The sequence below is a fragment of the Diaphorina citri genome, unplaced genomic scaffold (assembly GCF_000475195.1).
Source record: "Diaphorina citri unplaced genomic scaffold, Diaci psyllid genome assembly version 1.1 scaffold214, whole genome shotgun sequence".
Taxonomy (NCBI): domain Eukaryota; kingdom Metazoa; phylum Arthropoda; class Insecta; order Hemiptera; family Psyllidae; genus Diaphorina; species Diaphorina citri.
In genome coordinates, this window is record NW_007377651.1 from 158,817 (window position 1) to 171,540 (window position 12,724).

The 12,724-nt window shown below is 38.2% G+C and overlaps 1 long non-coding RNA gene and 1 other non-coding gene across 2 annotated transcripts; one reads left to right on the forward strand and one right to left on the reverse strand.

Moving 5' to 3' along the window:
- Positions 1-3,320: 3,320 nt before the first annotated feature.
- Positions 3,321-5,249, reverse strand: LOC113466113. Its single transcript, XR_003390616.1, has 2 exons — positions 4,815-5,249; positions 3,321-3,962 (listed from the first exon to the last, which is right to left on the reverse strand). It is a non-coding gene; the product is annotated as an uncharacterized LOC113466113 (long non-coding RNA).
- A 4,750-nt stretch (positions 5,250-9,999) lies between these two features.
- On the forward strand, positions 10,000-10,072 carry Trnak-uuu. The gene has a single exon. It is a non-coding gene; the product is annotated as a tRNA-Lys (tRNA).
- Positions 10,073-12,724: the final 2,652 nt, after the last annotated feature.

Here is a 12,724-nt window from a genome sequence, read left to right on the forward strand (position 1 = left end):
GCATTACGATTATTTACTAAGTGCCTCCTTTGCAATCAATTTCCGTATTTCAATAATCTTTTTACACTGCTAATGCCGCGTCACTAGTACACATAGCTACTTAATTGTCCTCACGAGGCAGCTGTGCACCTCGAACTCCAAGCATAGAGCCGAAAGACTTCGCCCTCGCCCGGAATCAAACCTGGGACCTCCCGCGTGCAATCTTAGCGTCATACCCACTAGGCCATAGGGACTTGTTTAACGGAGTTTAACGTTTAAGCAGACACTCCAGACAGCAGTTCACAGTTTGACCCAACGGCAGCCCTAGGGGGTTGTCAAAAAACTTTTTTTTCCCACGATTCCTACATAGCTATTTGACCATTGACTGTTTTCATGAGTAGAGCATCACGTGATCCCGTGGCTAACTAGTTTGTCATTGGTGGAACTAGCACGAAATGTTATTGACTCATTCAGTCTGCCCAGACTACAGGCTAGGTTCTGGGTTGTCAGGTCAATAGATCAGTTGCGCTTACTTGGGTGATGTTTCAAAGTCATAGAGCAGGAAAAATAAGGACCAACGGAATTTTTCTTTTTCTTCTACGACTTCTAGATCCCGAGATAAATCGATTTAAAAAATACAGTGCTTTGACGTCACGGCATACGCTCCCGTAGGCGATGACGTCACATCAAATGTTCCGAGAAAAGCTCCCTCGCAGGCAACGCATTAATGTTTTTGTGCGCATACGTTTCTGCGCAGTTCTTTCTGCTCCTCCGCTAGAGCGCTTGCATAGTGGCGCTACCTAACGAACGAAAAAAACAACTGCGTAAAGTCTGACGTCACACATATTCGAAATCTTTCATTAGAACGGAAAATAAAAATTGGATTTTCGACCTTTTACAGTTATTTTTTCGGAGTTTTGACCTCAGATTTGGATTTTTACCTACTATTTACATAGGAATCGACCATTTATTTATAATTTTTACCCATTTGCAACTGCTCCATTTGAATCAAATCGTTCGGAACTAATTGAAATTCATGTGAACTTCGGCTCCATATGGACTTGTGAACTACTCTCGATATTGGATTCGGATGAAATCGATTGATTCAGATCAATGAAGACGATTTCAAACTCTTAGTGATGGATCGGGAACGGTTTTGTGAACTAACGTAAAACCAAACAAGTGGTAACGCGCTTGTTTGCCATGCAGAAGTTCCCGGGTTGCCGGGTTCGATCCCCACCATCGACAAAAATTTGTACTCATTTTTCGATTGCAAATATTTCAACGGGCTACTTTCTGGTGTTCTCGTGTTGACCCAGCACCTAAATGGGAAGTATTGTGTAGACGCACCTGAAAATTGAAAATGCTTGAGTTGTCAATACAGCAGGCCATACATTTTTTTCCCTTTGTCCTTTATTTTAAAACAACAATACATAGTACCTACACCTACGTAATATGACTGTCTTTGCACGACGAGACGACCTATTTTGTATTGGTTCAATTTTCAATTCTTTAGAAACTTGGCATTGTAAATATTGCATCCCTTGTAAATTTGTATTGCTGACTGATTTTTCCCCTTTATCCTGACATTTGATTTGAAAATCTAGAAAGTTCCACATTTCGCTATTTACATCAGAATACTAATAGTACACTAATTACTAAGTCCACAATAAGGGGTCAAAGTACGAAAAACAATGAATCAAATGAGTGATGTTTGAATTTAATCAGAAAATTAATCATTGCATGGCCGCGTGTTACAAGTTCGGGTTAAGTTTATTATGATGGAGCTTTGTTGTCATTTAGGTGCACTTTTTGATAGACGTTTGACGTCACTGCATGTAGATTGTAGGTATACCTACCTAACTGCCAGGGTCGGATTTACCACTAGGCAATGGCCTAGGGGCGCACGAGCTAAAGGGGCGCAAAAAAATCGGCGAAGTATGAAAAAAAAAATCAAAAAGTTGGCAGCCTTGAAGGGCCTACACATAAATTTTAAAAAAATCGCCTGCGGCGCTGAAAATTTCAATTTCCCTTTGTCTAAAATAAAATAAAGCATGAAATATAATATATTAGGTACCTGCATAATATGTAGGTAGCTGGTGTAAATTTCTGCCTGTGTTTGTAATACGGTACCGAGATAAATGTTGTTTTACCATTACACCAACTCATCGGTACATATTTGTAAATACGAGTATGTATACCTATGAGAGAGAGGAGAGAAATATGTACCTATAGTTCATCCAGATCAATGTGACAGCAATGAGTCATCAACCCAAAATGAAGGAACCAATCAGATTGCAGGAAATCCTTACATTGTTGCAATTGAGGTAAAGGTCTATTTTTGATAAACTCTCTCTTTTAAAATGCAGAGGTAGCTCTAAGTTCAGAGGTTGGATTCCAGAACAGGTAAGGTAGATATCGCCTTACCTGACTTTGTTTCACTGTCGAAGGAAGCACTGTGCAATATACCTTCCCCTTTTTTATACCTGACTTTGTTTCACTGTCGGAGGAAACTCTGTGCAATATACCTTCCCCTTTTAAAGATTCTCTACGATTGCATATGTGACATCTTTGGCAACAATGCCTATTTTTTTGCTGTCACATTGATCTGGACACACTATAGGTAAACCTAATAGGCAATGTAATTTTACCGACAGACATACATGTTTGGTCTCAAATCCTTTTCCCTTCACTACAAGGCTAAAAATATAAGCAAAACAAAGTCATTAATCAGAATTTCAATCGAGGCCTAGGTATTATTGTTTGTCAATGGAATAAAAACAAGAACAACAACTCAGGTGACGTCAGTAAAATTTATAGGCACAGCATTTACAGTTATGCGAGCGTACATAATTACCTATTAACATGATTAAAAACTTAATTATTCAGAACACCTGATGTCAACCTGAAGCTATTATGTATTTATTTATTGATTTTATTAAAAAAAAAAAAAAAAAATGTCTGACCTTATGTACTCGAGTAAATTGTACCTAGGTATACCTACGTAATTTTATTTAAAGAATGGCGAAATAGAAGAAAAATGTCCAAATCCAAACATCATAAGAGTTGTGAAGAAATCAACCTGTATCCCCAGGCGACAGTGAATCGAACCCGCAACCTCCTACCTACGAGTCTGGCCCGAGCAATTTCTCTCATCTGATAAGCAATGATCATGAGCGCAACATGTGCTGTCTCATGGTAGATCTTGGTCTTATCATTGGAAAACATCATGATTAATAAATTCTGAGTGATTAATTTATTGCTAATTGTTCCCATTAGCATTCAACGTTCCACGACTTCTTCAGTGACCTGGTAAAAGTTTTGATTGAGGTCGGGAACGGTTGGTAGATTTAAAGAGATCAGGGTAATAAGTAACTTTGTAAAAGTTCATTCTACCTAATAGAATGTACTTTTATTCAACACAACAGAGAACTACAACAAACGTAAAGTATAAAATCTATTTTGTATTCCCAATCCCAAATAAATAATCCAATAGGTAGCAATAAAGAGAAGTAATAGGGATAAAGAGACTTGGCCCTTGGGTTATACCCAAGCCTGTTATACGGAAATGGGTTTTTAGTATTCCGATTCCCTAAGGATGAGGGGAATTGGAATTTGGACTACAGTAGGTAATTAGATAAACTATGTATGTAAGGTAGGGAACAACACTTGAGAAATTGGAAACATATATTATGTACATTCTGGAATCCCCTGTCACAAGGAAGTGATTTTTAGCAAATCGTACGTGATTGAAGAGGTCGAGTCTATTTTCACATTTCCAGAGTGTTTTATTTGTCCAATGTTGTCAAGTGGCAGTCACGAGCTCTCTGCATTGCGTGAATTCTACTGATCACCTATCAATCAGCTGTAATCAACAGTTTCGATCAATAGTCAACATAATCAACAGTCCTGATCAAGAGTCATCAGGTGAGATGTGGTACCAATGGTCGTCATAGCAGAGATGATGTGAGAGAAGATGAAACCTGAAATAGATTTTGGTATGAGTTTTAGCTAAATTTCATCTACTCCATTACTCCATTTAGGAATGAGCTATTCATATTAATTCTTCTTCCTCTTCTTCTTCTTCTTCTTCTTCCTCTTCTTCTTCTTCTTCTTCTTCTTCTTCTTCTTCTTCTTCTTCTTTTTCTTCTTCTTCTTCTTCTTTTCTTTTTCCAAGTACCTAGGTAGGTATTAGATTTTTTCAAGTACGAGTAAAGTACCTAATGTTATTGTTATTGGTGGAGATGTCTACAGCACTATACTGAAAATACAGGATTTAAGTAAGTAATGTAGTTGGTGGAGATGTCAAAAGCACCAAATGGAATCCAGTCAATTATACGTACAAATTTCGTTGGTACCTAGGTACTTATTGGTGGAGATATCTACACCTACAGCACCACATACTGTCTGTATGTTATTGATATTCAAGTAATGTTATTAGTGGAGATAGTCTGATTCAATTTTATACGCCAGGAGTGTCATTGGTGAAAAGTTCTAAGAACTTCCCAGTCATTTGTAGCGAATCTCTAGTCCCAAGCATGTCTCCTTTCGGACTAGGCATTAGGCATGTTTCGCATGTCTCGGCACGCGCAGAGCTTCGTCCTATAGCTCTTGACGTTCGCGCGCTTTCCGGCACGCTTCAACCGTTCTCCTCATGACATCAGAAATAACCTTATCCAAGGTGAAAGAAAGTAGGAGCAGTAATCAAATAATAAACATGGTGTTATTAGGGTAGTTGTGAAAAATAATACCTGGTAATAATTGTTTGAAAGAAAGTAGGAGCAGTAATCAAATAATAAACATGGTGTTATTAGGGTAGTTGTGAAAAATAATACCTGGTAATAATTGTTAATCTAACTGCATCGGAAGTTGATATGGTCAATAACTGGCTACTCTTGTTACGGGAGCAGTAGTAATTTAGGTCCGTATGCGATATTAGATGCAAAACAATAACAAATTAGATGAATAACAATAACAAACAATACCAGGGCACCAGGGGCCCATTCTACAAACGTATCTCCAATTTCTCCATACACAAAAAGCCCACTCAAAGGCTTAGATGTAGGGGCAAACAGCCCTGAAAAGGATGGGTTCCAAAAATTCGTATTTATTTATTGGGGACTAAAAATTGGGGATTCGGAATAGCACTGTTTACTGTTTACTAAACGCCCAAAAAAAGAAGGAAAAAGACGTTCCGTTTGTCAATAATTTCTGTGCGAGGAATGAAGATTGAGGAGTGAGGCAGAGACGACCTAACTCACTCGGGACTACCTAACTCACTCAGCTTACCTACCTACCTTCTACTGTAACTGGTAGGTACCTGATTGCATTGTAGTAACGAAGTAGTAGGAGAGTAAAAATGAGTAGTAAACATCTCTAATCTGCCTGACTGGTGGTGGTACCTACCTGTGTATACCCACAAGCAAATAAACTACCTAATGTTTATAATACTCGTATACAAAGTATGGTAATATTATGTAGGTACCTATAGACATAGGTAAACGACTACTTACTTGGTACGGATGTATTTTTATTACTTTCCTTATCCTTTAATATGGAAAGTACGAGTAATATCGGTGTATTGGTTGGCATCTATTTGGCAGCTTTTAGCATTACTGACCAAACGGTTATATCAAAAACGTTATGGGAGGAGATCCCCCATCCCACAAAACCATTATCTAAAAACCTCAATTGAGCAAAAGGATAAGGAAACTTAAGGTAGAAACACACTAGTATCACGTCACGTGAACTCATGGAGGGTCAGAAAGATGTAGCTCAAAGTTTTCCCAATATATTGTAGGTAATTTTGTTCAGGACAGCCATAGTACCATCACGTCACATGAGGTCAAGTGACGGGATACTAGTGTGTTTCTACCTTTACATACCTACATACATTGGTTCTGGTCCAAGACAAGGAAAGTTGTGTGATGTTCACGGCCAGATTTTTCTCGTTTTGCACAACACGAAAGATTAGCAGCGGCCAGTCTCTATGGGAGTTCTCAGATAACCTTCGCCAGGTATAGACGTGAAGGTTGCAAACTTTGGCTCAGTCTGTCGAGCACGGTATAGGAGATCGGAGCGATGTGTGTTTTGACCGGGAACACGATAAAGAGGAAGGAGACGGACCCTGTATTTGTCACCACGGGTAAGTTTGGCCTTGGCAACACCCTGTCGGAATTTTTTCAGGTGCATGAGGCATTTCCACAGAGGGTAGGTACTTGTAGCCGTACAGCCGTACACAGAAAGCCTACATTGAGGCTCAAGGTAGAAACACACTATCATCGCTTCACATGACGTGATAGTAAAGCGTGACGTGATAAAACTACGAAATTTGTACTTTATGTATTGTATGAATTTTCAACAATAAAGAGTTTATTATTATTATTATTATTATTATTATTATTATTATTATTATTATTATTATTATTATTATTATTATAAAGGAATTTTAATTGTGTTGAGCATTAAATGCTTGTCACAAATGTCCTTCCTCGCTTGATAAACTACGCTAAATTTAATGACTTGACTAGGACTCGAACCACCAACCTCCAGATCCAGAGTCCACCGTACTAACCACTACACCACTGAGGCTATGGACTACTATCGAATGACGTGTAGTAGCTGGCTGTACAACCTGAAACTTTGAACTACAGAATCTTTCTGACTACCCATGAGTTCCAAGACGTGACGTGATGTGATCTTAGTGTGTTTTTAGTCCGTCCTTCCTTTATTTATTACTAATATATAAAAGGTATATGGGACGGACTATATTACCTGTATTCCGCTTCGGTGTCCAAAGTCTGTCTAATCAGTCAGTCTGTCACCCTGTCACAGTCTGTACCCATAGAAGGACTTATCCAAACCTGGTCGAGACCTATGATATTATATTAAAGGTCTTTTTTACCAGAGATCACGAAAATGGTGGTGCACTCATTTTTACTTTCCTTATCCTATAGGAAGGGAAGTAATGTAATCGGGTCAAATTTTCGATGGTCAGTTTTTAGTGCCAAGACACGTTTTGAGGTCCCTAGAGCCTAAATCCGAAGTTTCAGCCATTGGTCCGTGTGTGTGTCTGTGTGTCTGTCTGTCTGTCTGTCTGTAAACAAAATACCTATCTCGAGAACGGTAATAGCTAGAGACTTGAAATTTGGTATGTAGCTGTCAAATGTGACAAGGATGCGACACGAAACTTTTGGTTAAGACCGGTGCAACGGTTGGCGGCATTTTACCGCTTTTTGGCGGTTTTTGGTGTAATTTAACAATATCTCGGGAACGGTATAAGCTAGAGACTTGAAATTTGGTATGTAGTTCATAAATGTGACAAGGATACAACACAAAACGTTTGGTTGAGATCGTTGCTGCGCTTGGCGGTATTTTGACTGCTTTTGGACAGATTTCGACCGATTTTTTTATCATGCACTTATTCAAGTAGTTACTTCTTCGTACATGTACATTTTTTTTTAAGAGGTTTGACAGAGGGAACTGTAACTGCTATGGTCTTATCGTCCCGAAATCGAAGAGAGAAGGAAGACAGGATAGGAGAAAGCCAGCCATTCCGAGAACGAACATTATCCCATCAGGAAAAAAAAAGGAAAGAGTAATACTGGAAATTATTGATAAGGAAATTATTTGTTATCTAATGAATAACAGTTACAATTTTTTGGTATCTAAAATAGTAAACAGTATTTACCTATACCTTAAAGAATGGAATACCTGTATCTTGAATGTTTACATAAATAAAGGTATAGGTACCTATGTATGTATGTATTGGTACAACACTTTATTATAATGACCACTAAACATAAGCACTAAGGAAAACCTTTGAAAACAACATTGCATAACCATTATAATGTTGTTGTGACGTCATCATTTTGCAAAGTGTGAAGTACAAAGTGTAAAGTTGCTTTCAGGAAGCTTAGATATTGCTCATCTCTGTATTCTCTTAGTAGATTCTACTACATAGTAGATTTTACTACTTACATTATACCTACCTACTAAGTGGATTCTACTTTAAAGAAGAAAAAAAGAGGTTTGATAGAGGGAACTCTAACTGTTAAGTTCTTATCCCGAAAGCGGAGAGCGAAGAAAGACAGAATAGGAGAAAGCCAGCCGTACCGAGAACGAACCTTAGGTATCTGTTTAGGATAAAATTCGGCTGGAATCGAACCCGTGACCAAACGCTTACAATGCAGACGCGCTACCCTCCAAGCTAAGTAGGCTGGCACTTTTGAATTATAATAGGTAGGTAGGTACTAGGTACCTCCTATAGGTATGCCCAATATCGAAATAACTAAATTTTCTAATTTACGTTTAGCCCGGGGCACGCATGCTGTTTTTGCAGAACACAGTATTCAAATTTTGTCTGGCTTTGGTTTATTGGCTTCTGGTTTGGCACTAGCCTCAGTTCAAGGTCATTTTGGTAATAATTGGTATCCTCACATTCATATTAGGCTGATTGGTTTTGGGTATCATATGTACCTTAGAGCTTATACATACTCGTACCTAGCTACCTACCAGATCCATCATCAGTATCATCACAGCTAATCAATTTGCTTTTTTGAGACTCAGAACCAGAAGTTTAGATTATGCTGAGAGTTTAATAGAACACCTCTTTGTTCATATTTTCATGAACTATTATTCACTTATACTGTTCTCAATGAATTCTCATATTTTTTCCCTGTATAGATCAATGTTTTCCCTAAACAATTTGGACAGACATACAAAAGGTGTATTTTTCTCGTCACGTGACGTGATAGTAGTGTGGCTGTCCTGAACGAAATTACCCACAATATTATAGGAAAACTTTGAACTACATCTTTCTGACTCCCCATGAGCTCACGTGACGTGATGAGAGTGTGTTTCTACCTTAACTTGCACAAATTTGCTTGCAATTTGTCACAACAAAAACGCCCCTGTACACAAGTAGGTAGGTACACATCCTTGAGTCGACCATGTTTCACTAGGTACCTAGCTAAACTTTAACATCTCGCCTCTTGGGAAAAACTAACCTTTCTTTATTGAAATAATGACGCAAGCACTTTGCGATTTCTAATTAAAATAATGAATCTTGCTATCAGCAATTTTATTAGAGCATGAATATCATCCATAGGTATGTACTACCTACCAGATAACACTTGTAGCGTCCCGACTTGCAATTATAATAACACGATAGGTACCTACTTACCTAGCTTGGTTATAATGATGAGTCTAATGCATCGGGTATTTCGGGGCATAGGTAACAAAACTAAAAACAATAAAACAATGGTTGTTGTCGTGTTGTTGTTTCTGCGGAGATAATGGGGGTACCCGGTTTTGCCCTGGATTCCCCTACTTATACCTACTCGTAAACGAGCTCAAACGTACGTAGGAATAGGTAAGTATCTACATACCTAGGTAGAAATAGAAACATTGTGTAGGTAGGTACAGTAGGTGCAAAAGTTCATCAAGGGATTCCACGGATATTTTGCAAGATAAGAGCAAAGTTTGCAAACAAGTTTGTATTCTGTTTGGACCAGGGTCACAATGTAGCTTATCACAAAGTTTGATACGTGAAATTCTGCACACCTACCTAGGTTCAACCTATTTGCCTACAACATAAACAAACAAATAATGTCGGTGATCCGAAACGGTAGTTTATTAACGAGCAAAGTTATCTGTCCTTTATATGGGAGAAGGGTGTAAAGCTATGTCCATTAATAACAACTGTGTGAACGAATTGATCGATGTCAATCGACGAGGTGAATCCATGTTTTCTAAGCAGTGAGAACCGTTCAGTCGACATCGATCGACGACTGTCGAATATGTGTGGCTGCACAGTTTTGGCCTCAGGAGGGAGTGTGTATTTTCTTTCGTCTTCCAAAGCAAGGCACCGCGTCAGTGTGAAAGACTTTCCGCTTTCTTCTTCACAACTCGTTTCGTGTGAAAGCGGCTGTTCGACTAAACAGCTGATATCGATCGAACGTTTTTCCAACCTTGACAGAGTGTGTTTATATAAATTAATTTTTGCCTTCGAAGTCGACGGCCCGGATAGCTCAGTCGGTAGAGCATTAGGCTTTTAACCTAAGGGTCCTGGGTTCAAGTCCCAGTTCGGGCGAATTTTTTGCCGCTTCAATAAATTTGAAGGGACAGACAATGTGTGGACCACGACGACGAATAAGAATGGTTTCAGCAGGGTCCCCAATAAGTCGTTTTCGGCCCAAAATATTCTAAGAATGGTAGATTTCGGACAAAGAAGATAAGGAAAAGTCGTCGATTTCGAACTTATTAATCTTGGAATTCCACCCGTAGGGGTAACCTATCTATTTTTTAGTCCAAATATCCATTAGGTAGGTGTATTTATGTATAGTGGAATTTCCTTCATATTCCTTTATCTAATTTTTGATATAAATTCCCAAGATTCAAAGTTTCAAAGCATTTCTCAGATTATTCCAACATTCCATAGTCACAACTTCTATACATACTGCATTTTTCTGCTGTCAATGTATTCAAAGGGGTTTACTTACCTCTAAAACACATAGAACAATAGCAGTCAAAAACGATAACCATTTTCTGAACGATAACGAAGTTCCACTTAAAACGAACGGCTTAGCGGCCTCTAAGATAAAGGCTTATCATACCCTAGCTTAGCTGATAAGATAACCTGTTTTTCTAAACAAAGCTCAAAGTTTCTTGGTTCTCTTTTCCGAGAGTGCAGTGTGCTTGAAAGTTCTAGCATTTCTTTGCTTCCTCCCATCTACTGGTGTATTGTATATTGGTGAAGTGGTGATATAGGCGCATCCACTATTTTTACATTATGTATAAATTCTGGTGTAGGTAATGTGTAGTGGTGATATAGGCGCATCCACTGTTTCTACATTATGTATAAATTCTGATGTAGGTAATGTGTAGTGGTGATATAGGCGCATCCACTATTTCTACATTATGTATAAATTCTGATGTAGGTCATGTGTAGTGGTGATATAGGTGCATCCACTATTTCTACATTATGTATAAATTCTGGTGTAGGTAATGTGTAGTGGTGATATAGGCGCATCCACTATTTCTACATTATGTATAAATTCTGATGTAGATCATGTGTAGTGGTGATATAGGTGCATCCACTATTTCTACATTATGTATAAATTCCGGTGTAGGTAATGTGTAGTGGTGATATAGGCGCATCCACTATTTTGATAAAATTGTAATGTAGTGGTGATACAGGTACATCCACTATTTTGTTAGATAGTTTTGTTTGTTAGATACCTACCTACCTTTATGTAAATTTAAACACCTTGTTTAGACTGCGGGAGTAAGGTAACTTTTAATACCTATGTATGTATGTTAGTAGTTTGAACAAGATTTACAATGTCATATATAGGTACTAAATAATTAGGTGTATGTAATATAAGTATTCTATTTTACTTACCTAATTACCTGCTGAGGACAGCTTACCTACCTGCTATCTTTACTAACAGCTGTCTCCATTAGTTCATAGATTAACAAGGAAAACTAAATCATGAAAACATTATAAATTTATGTATCTTTAACAGCCTTGACTGGACGTTATATGCTAATGATGACTGCCTGATTAATGTATTATGAATCCAACTAGTAAAATATCAACAACAGTTATGTAAAAAAAAAACAACAACAAATTATTACAAGACCAGCCAGCTATACCTACAACAACCTTACAGAACTATGGAAGCAAACAAAACAATTAAAATTTTAATTGATCATGTGAATCAAGTCCAGAACTTTTCGTACATAATACCACGGTTATGATCTAGATGAAAATAACGTCCCTGAGAAAAAATAACAAGATACTAAGTTGGCGTAATTTTGTTTTTCTATCCAATTTATATTTGGAATTTTTCAATCCAATTAATAACTTGTTTCCTAATAGTATCTACACGATGATAACAAAATAATGAGTCCAGGACTGGATTCAATGACTCTCCTCTAACTGTTAGGTGCTTCATTTGGTTTGTACCTAAAGGAACTTTTTCTCAAGAGGTTCGACAGAGGGAACTGTAACTGCTAGGGTCTTATCGTCCCTAAATCGAAGAGAGAAGGAAGACAGGATAGGAGAAAGCCAGCTGTTCTAAAAACGAATCTTATCCCTTCAGGATAAAATCCGCCAAGGGCGGATTGAACCCGTGACCTAGCACTTACAAGGCGCTCTGCCCATCGAGCTAACTAGGCTGGCCTTGGAGGAAATTGATATCTTCATACGAAATACACTCCCACCCCAAAAGTACAAATAAAAGACGCAATACTTCCGTTCCCTAGTAATGAGAGCACGAGGCACAAGGTAGGTACCATAATCCATGATGCATCTCTCTGGAGTAAGTGCACTTGAAATTCCCTCCTTGCCGCCCCATGCTAGCCATGCTTCAGATGGGAGTTTTGCAGAAAAGGTGTCAGGGGTACACTGTAGGGTGGGGCACTCAAAAAACCTCACGGATAACTCTTAGAGGCTTTGGGCCATATTATTTTATGGGCAAAATACTGTCTGTCAGGTAGCACTGAAGCATCAATTCCAAATATCTGACTGGCCGAAATTGACCACAGTCTGAACTGTGACCAGAGCGAAAATTTTATGGACAAAATACTGATGGCTATCAAGTAGCACTGAAGCAATGATTTCAAACATAAATATGATTGGCCAAACTTCACTTCAGTCTGACTTTCAGTGACTTGTGACTTAAGAGCTAGAATTTTTGTTAATAAAATAGGGTGTTAATTGACCCTTTCATCCCCCCCA